Source organism: Anoplophora glabripennis, unplaced genomic scaffold (assembly GCF_000390285.2).
Source record: "Anoplophora glabripennis isolate ALB-LARVAE unplaced genomic scaffold, Agla_2.0 scaffold5, whole genome shotgun sequence".
Classification (NCBI taxonomy): Eukaryota; Metazoa; Arthropoda; class Insecta; order Coleoptera; family Cerambycidae; genus Anoplophora; species Anoplophora glabripennis.
The window spans coordinates 821,229-837,340 of record NW_019416525.1 but is presented as its reverse complement, the minus strand read 5'-3'; the positions used below and the strand labels follow the sequence as shown (position 1 = coordinate 837,340).

Below are 16,112 nucleotides of genomic sequence, written 5' to 3'. Positions count from 1 at the left end.
AAAGACTGTAGAATTTGTAGAACCGTTAAACAAGCCATTTCAATAGTTTGGGACTTAAAATTCCCTCTGAATAAACAAAGATTCGAATAAATTTGATATATATTTTTCATCGAGTTCTCCCTTTGCTCAGGTTTCGCAGATTTACTTTTCTCGGGGCGTTTAATAAAAAGCCTAATACCTTGAAAATTGAGACTGTTAAAAATTGTTTTTACTCAATTACGTCTACAAAATAAATACAAACCAATTTCGTATTAAAATATATTTAAAACACCATAAGGCAAATAAAACTATAAAATCTATGAATACCAGAAAGAAATATGAGGAAAAAATATCGGTACCTAATTTATTAATTAAATTGACGAATTAAATCATCTGACAAATATTCAATGCTTGCTTTTTTTTTAATGACAAACATAAAAGTAGTCAAGATATAGTGACATAAAACGAGTAAAAATTGCTATTCCATTCATCGAGCTCAAGATTACATCTAAATATACCAAATACGTTCTCTTCTAAATCTGATTTGAATAATTTGAGTAAATTATGTTAATAAATGCAGTAACAAAAATTGTACATAACATGTTTTCTACTTTATAGTTTTGGTGATCAAATAACCGCCACGTAAATAGTGTTGAATTTTTCCGAAGACGCTTTTGAAGTTTTTAGCTTCCTACATGAGGAAGCACGCCTCTCCTAGAAGACGCTGTCGTAAATTGCTGCTATTTAGATTCGGCGAAATGTTGCGTATGCATAATAAAATTTTGCTTGAAAATATCAACTGTTGCCTTGTATGAAACTAAACAGTGTGCTGAATTTTGTAATAATGACATCAATACCAAAATATTGTTTCTGTTTTAAGCATTTTTCTTATATGTTCTTGTATTACTACACATACTTTATTATTTATTCTTATGGACATAAGTGCGCAAAGTATAATTTTGCAAAAAATTTATTTTAATTTCTAACATCTAGAAATATGTCATAGGTACTTTATTACAGTTTAATTTGTAAAAGATATAGAAATACACAAAACGTATCGTGCTTAGTGTTTATAGGATGAATTTTTCTCTTGTGCCTGTCGGATAAACAGCAGTCAATTATTAGACGGAATTTTAAAAACAACGCCGTCTTTAGCTTCAAATATATTTTTGAGTAGGTACTTTAAATTAACTTCTCGTACTTTTTTGCTTTTAAATATGTTTTGTCAGGTCTGCTACTGAATAAAAAATAACGCAACGCCTCTACTATCTTTTTAGTCAGACTTAAATTTATATCAGTGGTAGATATATATATTTTTCGCGAGTTTCCTAATTTCGAAAGGTAAAATCAAATCAATCATCTAATTTAGGATCATACCTGTTTGTCCGCTGAATGCTCGGTAGCTGTGATAAGATAACCTAAACTGGATTATCCGCATACATACACACACAATAAAAGTACTTTATAGAGTCTTACGAACTACAATTAACAACACGTCAAATATTAGTTTTAGCTAAAGTTAAACTATCCTTACTTGTACTTAATCGAACACTAATAACATCGAACAGTAAACTTACACTGTAAACACTTAAGATCTAACAACAAACAGAGGGCGAGGCGTGTTCGGAGTCGCTTCTACGGGAGTTTCCCGTGGAAAACCCAAAGGAAAGGTGCAGAAGCGAACGTGGGGTTGTTAGAAATGTCTTTGTTGGGGCGTAGCGACGTAATTTGGTAATATTTCTAATCGACGAGGCCGGCTTAGTGATAAGACGGAGCGATAACGACTTCGCAATCGCGTCTACGGCAGACTGAGTGTTTTCCCGAAGGGCTAGATATGTTTTATCAACCGATAAGACCCCTCTAGCTACCGTGCGCGACGCATTCCGAACGGCCGGCGTCGGCGTGCGACGCCTCGCGTCGTTTTGGGACCGTGGAGTCGGTGGGTCGGGCGGCGGGGAATTGGACTGGACTTAGTTTCGATATTTCCGAAGTTAGGAGTGAACCGCGAAGGTTTACTTGGCCAAGAAAGTTCGAATACAATTTTTATTTACCACAAAATATGAAGAATAAGAACTAATTTCCTAATAAAACAGCTCCACCAAAAAAAAGGTCTGGTGCAAATGACCAGAGCACATTATTCCCATGTTTTTTGAGCTCTTACTTCGAATTCGATGTCAGAATAGCCCCAGCAAGTCACCAGAATTTTCTAACATCAAAAAGTGCTTAAAAATCCCACAAAATCGACAAATCATCATTTAAAATCCAGATATAGTTTGTCAGAGATTGAATCTAGTGGTCAGATCTTTATATTCCCATGTATCTTGACCCGCCGAATACGAGTCCGAAGTCAGATTTGGCACATAAGGTCACAAATCCTTCCTAATCTTAAAAAGCTTAAAAATCCACAAAATTGCTAAATTAGCTTCCATGATCCAGGTATGATTTAATAGCGACTGAAAATCGTGGTGTTACCTATTTATTATTGTATATTTTGACCCGCTCAATCCGAATCCGATGTCAGAATTGCCTCAACAAATAACCAAATTTTCTAACATAAAAAAATAGCTCAAAATCACTAATATTCTCGAATTTTAGAATGATGAGGCTACAAATAATGCAAAAATATATTAAAAATAACATACTGGCATTATTTAAGTGCTATATAGTTTCTCCAAAATTCTTCCTATTAAAATTACGCTTAATGTTATGATAGTATGCACTTTCCTGCATACTTATAGTCCAGGAAAGTTAGACATAAAATAAATGAATAAACTTTTTTTACTCTGAGATTTTTTTATAGAAAAGTGTAAGTTTTGAGTACAGAAAACATATGTCACACACCCAATCACCAGTAACATACAGCGTTTTGAGATATACAGGGTGGGCCATTAGTGTGAGAAAGTAAAATAACTCCCTTGTTATTCATAATATAGAAAAAAAAGTTTATATAAAAGTTGTACAGAATCAAAAAACCTAAAGGACAAAATTAATTTGAAAAACACACAGCGATCAACAAAAATAGGACACGCCAAATATTACATTTTTAAATGGAACATCCTGTATATTTTTAAACATATGGATTTCTGAGAAAATTCTATATATGGCAATATAAACAGTTTAACATTTTAGTGCGGGGTTGCCAAGTTATGTAGAAAATTCTTCGAATTTTGGAAAAAACATGACCTCGAAGAAGTTGTATTAACTTTCAACTAGTAACACTTGGAGCAAAAATATTTCACAGAGTTATACGCAAATGTTAGTCAAAGACTCCTTTATTAGCTAATATCCATATTTTATACAGGGCATTTTTTATAATACGATTATTTTAAGAAAGTTCAAACTTGATTTTCTAAAACTTTTCAAATGGAATACCCTGTATTTTATTGTTCTATTTTATTCACATATCAGTCCACTTCAACTTTTATGAAGTATGTTCTATACCTAAAGTTGTTAGTTTTTAAGATATAGCATCATTTCTGGAAAAACCTAATTTTTATTATTTTTTGTCGCACGAACAAAATTGTCACATTGTGTCAACTTGTCAGTTCATAATTTATCATTCCATTTTGAGTTAATTTTATTAGTTAATATTTATTTGTGGTATTCTATAAAATAATAAAAATTAAGTTTTTTCAGAAATGTTGTTATACATCTTAAAAACTAACAATATTAGATATAGAACGTGCTTAATAAAAGTTGAAGTGGACCGATATGTGAATAGAATAGAACAATAAAATACTGGATGTTCCATTTGAAAAATTTTAGAAAATCAAGTTTAAATTTTCTAAAAATGATCGTATTACAAAAAATGCCATGTATAAAATATCAATATTAGCTAATATAGAAGCCTTTGTTTAACATTTGCCTATAACTCTGTCTAATTATTTTGTTACAAGTGTTAGTAGCTGAAAGTTAATACAACTTCTTCGAGGTCATGTTTCTTCCAATATTCGAAGAATTTTCTACATAACGTATCAAATTAATTTTGTAGTTTAGGTTTCTTGTTTCTGTATAACTTTTATATAAACTTTTTTTCTGTATTATGATTAAAAAGGGAGTTAATTTACTTTCTCACACTAATGGCCCACCCTGTATATGATTTTTCACATTTTTGACCAAACACTACCAATATCTCAATGAAGATGAATTTTTTCGAATAAAGTTTCAAATATAAATTTTCTACAAAATTTCACCTATGAAATATTTCGATTTTCCCAATAGTTTTTCAGTATATTTTTTAAATGAAGTAGGTACAGATTAGATTTTGAAGTCAAAATAATGGTCAATTCATTGTCAAAAGTCAATTAGAAAAAAGAAATTTGCGGATAATTCTTGGAAAATCTTATAGTTTTCCGAGTTTTAAATATTTATGAGCATTAAACGAATCATTTTATAGTTTTCGAGGGTATACATTACGAATTAATTATGAGATTTTTAATATTTGCCAGAAAAATAAGTTTTCTTTGAATTTGTTGTGCGACAGCAATGAATTAGTTTTACATAAGAAACCTATGGAAGTCCATAAAAAATTGTTAAAAATAATAAATACAAAAAATATATTGATATATTTTTTGTATTATAATGCCTTCCTAATAAACATAAACACTTAAGCCTGTTACATCTTGATAACTGTAACTTAGTTTTTGTTCGATTTACCACTTTTTTTAAGATGAAGCTCATTAATTTTCATTTATCAGCAAAGCTTTAATCACCCTCTTCATGCCGTGCAAATAATTAAAGATTTATAAATATTTTACTGTGGGACACCCCGTAGATACATTTTTTTTATTCAAGCCAGCACATGAACTCGGAACATCACCATAATTTACAACTTCTTGAGCTCGCGCTGCTGTCAGACCACTGCTAGTTCAAAACCGAATTCATTTAGTCCCTAACTTATTATCTCGCGTTTTTCCGAGTTGTGCCACAATCCAGTGGCGCCGCAGAATTTATACCGCCATTGTAGTAATTTCCCAAAACCGTGTTAATAAATTGCAGCGTCATAAAGACGGCCTTTTGTACGGCGGTCGCCAGAGGTTTTTGAGGCGTTAACAATACGGCTGTCACTTTATCTCTGCCATTATTTAACATGAAGGTTCGCAGATGAAGGGTGAAAGAAACAAGTCGTGGAATATGGAGCTAGACGCGTTGTTTTTTTTGCGATTAGTATTTGTTCTGACCATTTGTTTACCTTAATTCTTATTTTCTCTGTATTCTTAAAAATGTCTATTTGATTAAGCCGAAATATATGACAAAATTGAATATAAAAATGAAACAACCATAAATGGATCACCTTTGCTTTAGAATTTCACTTGAACAAGCATCAGCATTGTTGCAATAATTATCCTCGACACACTCATCTTGCCCGAATTGACTTTATAGCAAAAATCTACACAATTTAATGATCTTCTAACTTTATTTCACGAATAACTATTAAACATTTTAATTGTAGATGGACAACCTGACCCTAGTTTAATATAAATTACACCCAATCCCGGAAAACCATAAACTCTGAAAGAATCAGAGGTGACATCAATCCTCGCCGCCATAAAATGAACACATCAAAATTATCTGGATGTTTATCGTTAATTATTTGTTTGCCCGTGTGACTTTACGACGTGTTTTACGAGTTTATACGCACAATGGGGGATGTTTGTAGGTGATCGGTGTGCTTAATGAACCGAGAGCGAAGTGATGGCCGTAGTTTCAGAAAACCGAACGGAAGACATTTCCGTTGCGTGTGTATTTGAGTTTACGAACTGTTATTATGATATCTGTAATTACATAATGTCTTTTAATTGCATAGCATTAGTTATTTCAAGCTACAAGTGCAATCGTACATGTCTGAATGTTAGAAGAATTCACGGACATTCAAAAGTGTAGTAAATATTTTTTAAATTCAGATATCATTCATCTATATCATATATAATAATATTTCATATTCCACGGTTTGATTTTAGTGACACAGGACGGTTTTCGGAATATGGAAAAAGTTTTTAAATATATTCCACGTCCAAATAACACCGTTGAGCTGTCCCAACGATATAGATTCTGACGCAGGACGGAACGTATCAAAAGTTCCTGAAAAGTTTGATAATTTATTTCACCAATAGTTTCGTGTGCGAGTAAAAGTGGACAAATAACCTCTTATAAATAACAGAATATGAGGAAAAGTGTTTGCTAAAGAAAGTATGGGATGATTCTGCATTTGAACATAAATAACTTACATAATACTTTTTATATTCACGATTTTCCCCTGTGACTCAATTTTTACCCCTGTTTTATATTCGCGCTCAATCTATCGAATATCTCAGCCTTCACCTCCGTCTAGACAAGTTATAAATGATTTTGAAAGGGAAAAGATAAATAATGACTCCTCTCGACAAAGTTGTACAAGGAATGTTTTCTTGATAAACAATTTCAAGTTTTAATAAAACATCATATTTTCTTCTTCCAGAAATGCTGTAATAATAACCTCTCTTTCTTTCCGGTATATCAAATATAATTTTCATTATTTTCAATTATAACTTCAACGGACTTCATTAAACGAAATCTGTAAGTCCCATATAGAAATAATAATCAGCCACCAGGCACAATCGCATTTGCGAAACGTTAATTCCAAGTCTGTGACAGGGAGGGTTGGGGACCCACCTGCCCTTCGACCCTTTGTGACGGAGATGTCACTCGAAACACAGTTACAGGGATCTGTTGAGGGCGATAAAAATTACAATCAATCCAGAAATTAGAAGGGACGACTGCACTGAATTCGACGCTAGTTTCTGGTAACTAGCACATGGTTTGATCCCGTTGTTGTAAACCTTTGTCAATCCACGATGAATAGAGTTGAAAAAATTGGTAAGTGTTTACAATTTGGAGATTTTGTTTTATCCATCTCTAAGGAATTGAAAAAATTGGTAATTGTTTAGAATTTGGGGATTGTGTTTCATCCATGTCTAAGTTGTGTTTCTATGAAAACAAACAACGCGCAAACTAAACCGTTTGACCATTTTTGGTTTGGCAGAAAATATTTAGATATTAAAAAAAATATAATGTAGATTTTCTGTAAATATATTGCCTAGCCGCCTACAATTACATACTGACATACTACACTATAAAATTTGTATCAGGGTTCAATTAATAATTGATATACCCTTTACATTTGCTTGAAGCCATCCAAACCATATATTTTGGTATATTTTCGCAATCTACTTCCCATGAAACCCGATCCATTCGTCTCGACATCACCATCAACTCGCACAGCAATTTATTTAGCGCACCCCTGTCAAGTCGAAGGTCTTGATGAACCAACCATCATACTCTCGCCCAATGTTTCACCCCTAAAATTGCTACATGAATGGAGATGTTTACTCAATTATATTCCCATAAATAGGCACTACCACCAGACAAATTGTACATTCCAACCCCCTAGCATTAGATTTATAGCAGCGACAACTCGCGTTGGTTTGCGCCTTCTGCTTCGCGTATACAGGGTGGCCCAGTTACACTACGTAGACTTTTCACGTTTTTGCAATGGATTTTGTACACAAACAATTGTAAATGAACTGAATATACATAATAGGTTGTATAGAATTACATATTTCGACGTTTATTTCCTTTTTATAACGTAACTTAATAAATAAAGGTTTGTCGCAAATTGCTGAAACGCGTGAATTTTTATTTTATTTTCAGTGGGGCATATACAAAGAGGTTTGTTTGTTTTTTTAATTATATGGAGGGTTGCAGCAACCCCAAACTTTTTTTTAAATGGAAGGATAGATTGATTCATTTTTTATTTTAATAATTGCAAATACAATAACGTATTTTTTTTGTTATTTTATATAAGCAATGTGCCGGAAAAAAATAAAATAAAGAAATGTTTACTGAAACTACTTTAAAGCAAAAAAATTTCACCTTGTTGCTGACAATACCCTAATCGATAATAAAAAGCAGTCCGAACACTTACAGCATTACTTGCCTAATTTCATTCCTGATTAATAGAATAAACCTTGCTTTTCAGATGTTCCAATAAAAAAATATAATGGGGTAAGATCAGGTGATCTTGCTGGCCAACCAATTGGGCCCAGTCTTACTCATTCGCACGCTAAACACAAACTAAACATGTCAGTAAGAATAAAAAAGAATCAAGTTGATAGACAGGACACAACACGCGCAATTTGAAAAAATATAAAAAATAAGGAAATTTTACGTCACCTAGTCATCATAATTTTTTTATGGGTGTAAAAAGCTTCAACCACAGTGTTGAAAATAAACTGGAACTATTAATTTGTAATTATAATTTGTTTTCCATAAAAAAACATATTTTTTTTTTGACTTATAAACTGACGTTAACAAAATCACCCTGTATAGTCGTACCGACGTCGAACCACCTGTCGACTAGTTTTTCGGTTAGCACCCCCTTATCTTCCGCGGTAATTACATTAAATTGATTTACGATAGTTGCGTTGGTCGACGGGGTATCCATTTTTTTTTTGTGTAACTTGGATCTGTTTAGTGTTTGCCGAACAATAAAAATATAAGCTGGATAAATATTATGGACGTGAAAGTGACGTTAGGTTTTTTCATTCGGGGTAGTCGTCCGTGGGGATACGCTGAAACGGAAAAACAAATACAAATAGAGCGATAACCCCCGAATAAAAATTATTCGGATTGGTAGGGGTCGCTTTAATAAAATAGTGTAGAATACGGCATGAGAACAATATAGAATTCGTTAAAATTTCATTGTGTAGAACTAACAGGTTTGTTCCAGCAGGTTACCGTACTAGAAATGTTAGAAACTGCTTTGAAATATATTGGAGAAACCTAAAAAATGCCTCAAGGCTTTGTGGTTTTAGAAAGGTAGGCACTAGGTCCGTTAGATACGTATCGAATAGATTGATCGATGCGAAGCTTCACGTCAGAGGCAGACAGTATGGTATGGTAAAATGACGCAGGATTACGAAAATGTGAACTAGTCGATGTTTCGTCACTTATATGTTTTATAGTAAGTAAATAGAAGACTGAAGAGCTATTTTTATTGAATATGTACACGGTGATGGTGACCTAATAGAAGATTTTGGTCATTTTTAAACAATACAATGGGATAAGAAAGGTTAAATCATTTGAGGTGTGTTGTCTTTAAAAACTGCCCCCCCCCCAATTTCTAGATCCAATCGCCGCCGCTGCTTTTGAGGACGTGACCGCCGGTACTTGCGACGACAATCCCCTTGGGGCAGTACGTACGTAACTCACTTGCGTCGCTGCCGAAACCGTCGGAAGTTGCGTAACAAAATTCTCTCATTTCATACCCATTATTCCAGATCTAACCCCCGCCCACCGATACCCCGTGAAACACAGTTAGATACATCTTAAGACGCCGCTCCCGTATGAATGGGATAAAATTTTAGTCGGGTCCTCCCCTATTTGCTGAGGGCTAGAGCGGAGTAATTGCGATGGGGGCATTTCCAACTAGGGATTGATCACCCTGGTTCCAGAATAAATTATGGAGGGTCGAACCGGCGTTTTTAACTATATTTCTCTGCGGCATCGACATGCCTGTCACGTACCTTACAAAATATTCGACAACACTCGAAATGTGAATGGAAACCGTTCGTGCGCGGTCGGAATATTAATTTGGAAAAAATTACCCCGCCGGAGAAAATATATTTTTATTAGGGATTTAGTAAATCAAATTTCAAGTCGCTGCACCGAGAGAATGAATAATTTTCTATTTATTAAAACTACATCCCAGTGTAGAGAGTGCTTTATTGTTTATAATACCAAAGTCGTGTACCAAAAACAAAAGGTGGCATACGTGAGAGATCAAATGAAAGAGACCACAGTTAGCAAAAACGTTCCAATGTTTGTCCAGTATATTCAATGTTTGTGTATGCTCACGAATTGTGCTTATGGCGTTGTCGATAGCTTGTATTTGTCAAGGTCGTTAAAGTGTAGGAGAAAGAATGGTAGGCTCAAGTTCGAACCCTGAGGAATATCCGATTTATAGCTTCATATGTGTTGAACTTGCAATATTATTCCAAAAGTATTTCTTCACCCTGTATGTTAAAGTAGTGTATAAAATAAATAATTTTAATTAGTAATTAATTACTTCTAAAACACACAAGAAACATTATCGTTCAAAATCAATCACCTCTCCCGATGGGTTGTTAAAATTAGACCATTTCGCTTTCGCGAAGCCCTTCGCCATCGAGTTTACTCCGACTTCGCTCAGGCACATTCATTGTTTTCTTCGCTCGCATTCGCCGAAGTTGACACAACACTTAAGGCGGCCGGAAATTTTAATTAATTCCGAAATATCCACTTCGAATAATTAAAATCCCCAAGCGCGCCCAAAAAATCAAATTTAAACTCCCGATGTTTACCAATTTGCGAGATAATTGTTTGTTTGATGTAAAACTCAATTCCGCCTCGTCCAACTGTTGAGGAAATCTACAAGACGGACAATTAATGTTCAATCAAAACTGAATTAACAGGAAATTAAATTTGCAACTGGTAAGGATTCGCTTGGGATCGATGCGCGGGGGAGTGCCAACACCGTCTCCTCGATTGGAATTGAATTAAGTAAATAAGGTCCTGAATATTCCAAGGAAGAAATTTTCCGGGGAAGAAAAATTTCCACCCCTCAATTACTCGGAACAAATAATACAATAACAATGAATAAGAATAATACAAGGTGTTCTACAAGCTCTGTGAGAAACTTTGACAGATGGTGGCTGGGTTAATTTCAAACATNAAAAAAAAACAGTTTTGTTTGAGCCCTTTTAAGGGCATATAACTTCCTAAGGGTGCGTTTTAGGGCACATGTTAATAGGAACTTTTTGGCTTATTTTAATGAGTTATAAACGCAGCAGAAGTTTGGAACCCTATTTTAGAAACACCCAGTATAATAATACTATAAAATTGATTTATTTTATTTTGTGTGGTTTTATTTAATGTGTAATGTTGAGCGCCATTTATAGTATTATAAAAAAAGTGTTTTTCATGTGAAATGTTGTTTGAAATATTTAAAGTTTGACTGTTCTTGTACAATCTTTAAAAATATTGCAATAAAATATATTCTTACCTACCAGATGGCTTCTATTAGATGTCACTTAGTTTGATTTTGAATTTCAAAACGTAAATTTAATTTTAAAAGATTATTCTTGATCTCGAATTGAATTCTATTTTAAATTTAATAATTTCAATTATAATTATATTAATAATTTTATTTTCTGAAAATTAGTAAATGCAAATTTTAATAGAACGTGGTGAGGTTAATTATTAAAAAAAATGTTTTAATATTTCATTAATTTTTGTTTAAAAAACAAAATAGTATTTTTATAATCTGGATTGAAGTTTGTATATTGAAACAAAAGATTATAAATTTATAAATTCTAACTAATTCCCTATCTAGCCTGCGATAACTTATTTCGTGTAACGCTCTTGGTTTTGACAATGTATGTTTTCAGCCACGAAAATTGAATAATTTCAAATATTTCGAATTTTCATCACCAAGAACGGCGGTGACAGCATTTTTAACATTAAGGCGATGTTTCGCATTGTATTAGCTATGTCCTGTCCAAATTTTGTTAATATCTTATTCTACCAATTTATAGCTTCTTATTACCTAGATCTACACTTTTATTCTCCTTATCTGTCCACGGTTCTTCAGTAGTAATCTCCTTTCTACAATCTATCTCATGTATATTCTTCTTCCTTTTGTCCACTTGGTCTCTCCTCTGTTAACTTGTTCCTCGTTCTGTCTCCTATACACCTATTAAGGCTTCTATGTCATATGACTTATTTCCTTTCTTAACGGCTACGACAATTCAAATAGTATTTTACTAACCTGACTATTTTACTATTATATTTAGTTATCTGTCAAATTTTGACTTCACCCTTATTTTTCTTTCTTCCAAACAAATTTTTCTTTCCCATAGTTTAATTATCACTGTTCTCTCCTTTCTTTATCGTTTCCTGAATGAACTGCAGTAATTTTGATCTTGTTTAATTTTTAATTGAATTCCTCTACTCCTCAGCAATTGATGTCCACTAATAGCTTGTATTGTTTCTCTTTTAGTCTTCTTTAATTTATTTCGCTTCTTCTTATTTAATCTTCTTTTTGGTTCTGGCATTTATATGTATCTAATAATTCCTCCTCTTATTTATTGATTCTTATTATTATTTTTTTCCATCTTATTTTAAAACTTCTCCTTTCTTTTTTAAATTCCTTCTTTATCTTCTCCACTTTTTCTTCCATATTTCTATTAATTTGATCAGCATTTTTCTGTATCAATACTTTTAATTCTTCTGATTTCTTTTCCTTCACGTCTTTTTCACTTCTACGTTCCTCCCTTATTTTCCTTTCTTTGTTTTTCTCTTTCTTCTTCTAATTTCTTTTTCTCCATCTCTTTTTCTCTTCTATATTCCTCCTTATCTTCGTTTCTTTGTTTTTCTCTTTTTTCTTCCATTCCCTTGAATATTTCCATTAAACAGTCCATATCTGAGGATTTTCTTCCAGTTTCTTGCGATTCCGTTGTTCCTGTTCCACTTTCTATACCGCCTTTCTTCCTCTTCTCTTCTAGATACAGTTCCACTTCTTAGATCCATTTTTCTTTCATACAAGTTTTCCTCACGTTTCTTTTTTCTTCTTCGCCCCATGCCGGTTTTAGTTTTTTCGTTTTATTCACCTTTTTTCGCCCTTTTTTACATTTTTCGCCTTTTTTCACCCCGCGTTGGGCGCCAATTTATAATACTATGATATATAAATCAATAAACGCCGTAACACAGAAATATTTTTAATTATCGGCCCCGCGGAAGCGAAACTCATCGGCGGCGTCTCCATTTGCTCGCCACGTTTCCAGAGAGAGAGCTATTAAGTTCTCATGACGCGATTTAACACATTACTCGCCTCATTAGAAATATATTTTTATTTTTTCACCGGTAGTTTTTCACCGTGCGGGCTCGGTTCACATCCTGCGATTAATAACTCGACCCGAACACAAATCAACCGAGTGTTTGTTTTCCCATGCCAATAAAAAAATTATATAACCATTAATAATTATCGGCCAGGAACATAAGGCCGTAAATCTGGCAGTTATATAATCCCCTCTGCTTTAGATAAGTCGGAAAACAAATAAATTTGGTGTGCACAGGGCCGGACTTGGCTCATCAGTCAAGAGATATTAGAAACGTCTTCAAGTAATGGTGGTTTAACATCTTGTATCCATTTTACCCTGTTGATCCAAGTGTTCATGTATGTGTTGTGAGAGTAATTAGAGCAGAAAGTTTTGGAATATTTTTCCGATGAATGTATTGTTACTGTAGATACATCTAGAGAATTGCAGATGACAAATTTTTGTTCTAGGTAGCTGTGGCAAAGCGAACAAAATTGTTAGTTATTTCGACGTACATGACGACACCAAAATCGCTCCGATCGTACCACTCCTGCGCCCAGCGGTGGCAACCGGGCATTTATAATACCCAATACACTGTTAGATTCTACAAATAATAAAATGATATTTCCACTTGTAAAATGTCAAGACCGCAAATATTCAGTTAGACCATGGTTGAGTCTTAAGTACATCAACCTTTAAAACGATTATAATTTACATTTTTTAAAAAGCTTCAGCTTTCCCCGCATGTACATTTCCCAGTTATTTACGAGACTGGAAAACGTGTTTCAATTAGCCATTTCAACACACAAGTGCCATCTACATCCTGGTTATCTCGAAAGCGGCTTTCGCCCCACGTAAAACAAGCCCCGTAAACATTTCTCTTGTTCGAAACATACCATACACGTACCTATCCTTATTAAATTTAGCCAAGGAAGATTTATCGATTATAAACATCCTTAAATTTTTCAACGGGTCATGTTTGCAGAGAGCAGCCTGCTGCAGAGTCTACTGTCAAGTCTCACATGCCCCCCGAAATGATGGACTGCGGCGCTGATAGCTTAACTGCCTTCATAGGATTTCACATATTGCACACAGGCGTAGACGTACCGTTTCACTGGTACGAGACACCAGATACGCGACACTCTGGGCGTTGACATTTTTAAATTGCCGAGAGATAAATGCCAAGTTTCGCTGTGGAAATTATGAAATTGATTTACGGTTTGAGATAGCATTTTTAAGGGTATGAATATGTTTACGGGGATGGCTTCGTCACCGAGATATGATACAAGTTGTTTTTCTCAAAGCAAATATACCAACCAAGCATTTGCAGTTTCCTGTTGAAAAGTACACAAAAAAATGTCTTTTTCTGTGCCTCATTCCATATTTGTGATGTCTGCAATGTGTATTCCTTATAAGTCAGTTTGAATTTGAAACATTCTGATCAGTTCCTACATATTAACAAGACATCCCTAGTAGCTACTTAAACTGCGTTATTATTTGCCTTTCAAGACCAGACTTGAGCAAGTAAGATCTGCAGTCCCTGAGGATTGCGTTCTGACGGATCGGATTTGACGTCCGCAGGCGGGGCTGCCACCCCAAAAATGACATTTACATTTCGTTTGATATTAAAATAATGCTGATTTGCATTCCGGTAGGAGCATTTCTTTTTGGGCGACTTATGAACCACTTCTGTGGAAAATTGCGGTTTGGATTCTCACAAAGCCATCCTCAAGGGAAATACAAGTAGTAAATATTTATTCTTCCTTCGCTCAGCGCTTAGTTGACACATACTGTACTGGGCATTCTGATAACAAAATGGGTGATACAGGTAATTATAAAATTTCCTTCCATTCACTTCCAATATTACAGGAATGTATCTAAGAACTACCTTGTATACAATGTGTCCCCGAATAGATGGAAGAAATCCATCTGAATAGATTGAAAGATGCATGTCCTCTTTTTGTTTTTCATAAAAATCGCTTCAGGTTATATCCAAAGGCACCATGATATTGAAGATGATGAAGAAGATGGAGAAGATGAAGGAAATAAAAAATTCACATAACGACTTTGTAATCTCATTGTTCTTGTTCGTTTCGAAGTACTTGGAAACTTTTTGAACAAAAAATTGAATTGAGATATTTCCAGCTATTCGAATCACAATTCTTCTACTTCAAAGTTAACACAAACATAATGAGGAACGTGAAAAAATAACCAATCGACTTGTACCACATCAAATATAGGCTGGTATGGGGTTGTTTGGAAGCTTCAGTCATGCTAGGAAGTCAAAACAATGCTCTCCTAGCTTAGATACCAAAACATGGAGGCGATCGTGAGAACTAGAATGCTAATAAACCCTGTAGAGACACGAATCCTCCTGCAAAATTTCTGCATTAAGCCACTTGGAGGAGTAGGTCAAAGATAAGGCGAAAATGGTGGAGAGAACCTTTGGACAGAAACAGGAATGACAGTAAGATTTCTAATTAGACTCATGAAACATCTGATAGTGATCTGGTACAAGACAGTTGCAAGTCAGTATAGATTCTGATAGGAGGAAGGGGTGCCGAAAAAAGGTCACGAAAGTAGACCTATGGACTGACGCTGATTCCTGAATCCTGTATTAATGCATGCATCAGTCTCTTGATATCGACAATAATTATATGAGCTATTTTCATTATTCACAACGCGTTGTTACTGGAACAGTTACGCTCACCAGCAACCATCCTATTTACCAAAAGACGCTAGTAATTTATCTAAAGCGACTTTGGCAAATGGGCTTCCCTCAGAAGTTTGTTTACCACCATACACAAGTTCGCTTTATGACTGTTTACCGTTTCTGGTATTTGTCTTTTTCCTGGTACCAAGGCAAATAAATATTCCAACCACTTAGTCAGGCTCATATTTACACTGCCATATATTCCCTTGTACGCTAACCGGCTTGTGGTAAAATATTTACACACTTATGATAACATTAATAACCGTTCTTATACAGTCGGCTCTAATTAGCTATTATTAATTTTTATTACACGAATATGTATTCGATTTGTTGCCTTAAGAGGAATCAGAGTTTTGCCTGCGCTATTGTTAAAGAAATCTGCCTAATATATACGGGGTGATTATTATCATGAACGTTTTTTGATGAAGAAAATATGGATTATTGCTAATAAAAACATATTTAACTTAAAAAAAAAATAAGTGACAAATTACTTATTAAATTAATTTTTAGCAAAACGACAAATTTAA

At 34.1% G+C, this 16,112-nt stretch overlaps 1 protein-coding gene and 1 long non-coding RNA gene across 3 annotated transcripts in view; one reads left to right on the top strand and one right to left on the bottom strand.

Moving 5' to 3' along the window:
- The window catches only part of LOC108907510, a 77,145-nt gene extending 75,375 nt beyond the window's left edge, over nt 1-1,770 (bottom strand). For both annotated transcript variants that reach the window (XR_001964333.1, XR_001964332.1), the window contains exon 1: nt 1,357-1,770. This is a non-coding gene — a long non-coding RNA (uncharacterized LOC108907510). The remainder of the gene's footprint in view (nt 1-1,356) is intronic.
- The window catches only part of LOC108907508, a 57,181-nt gene that overhangs the window by 26,607 nt on the left and 14,462 nt on the right, over nt 1-16,112 (top strand). The gene's annotated exons all lie outside the window — the stretch shown is intronic.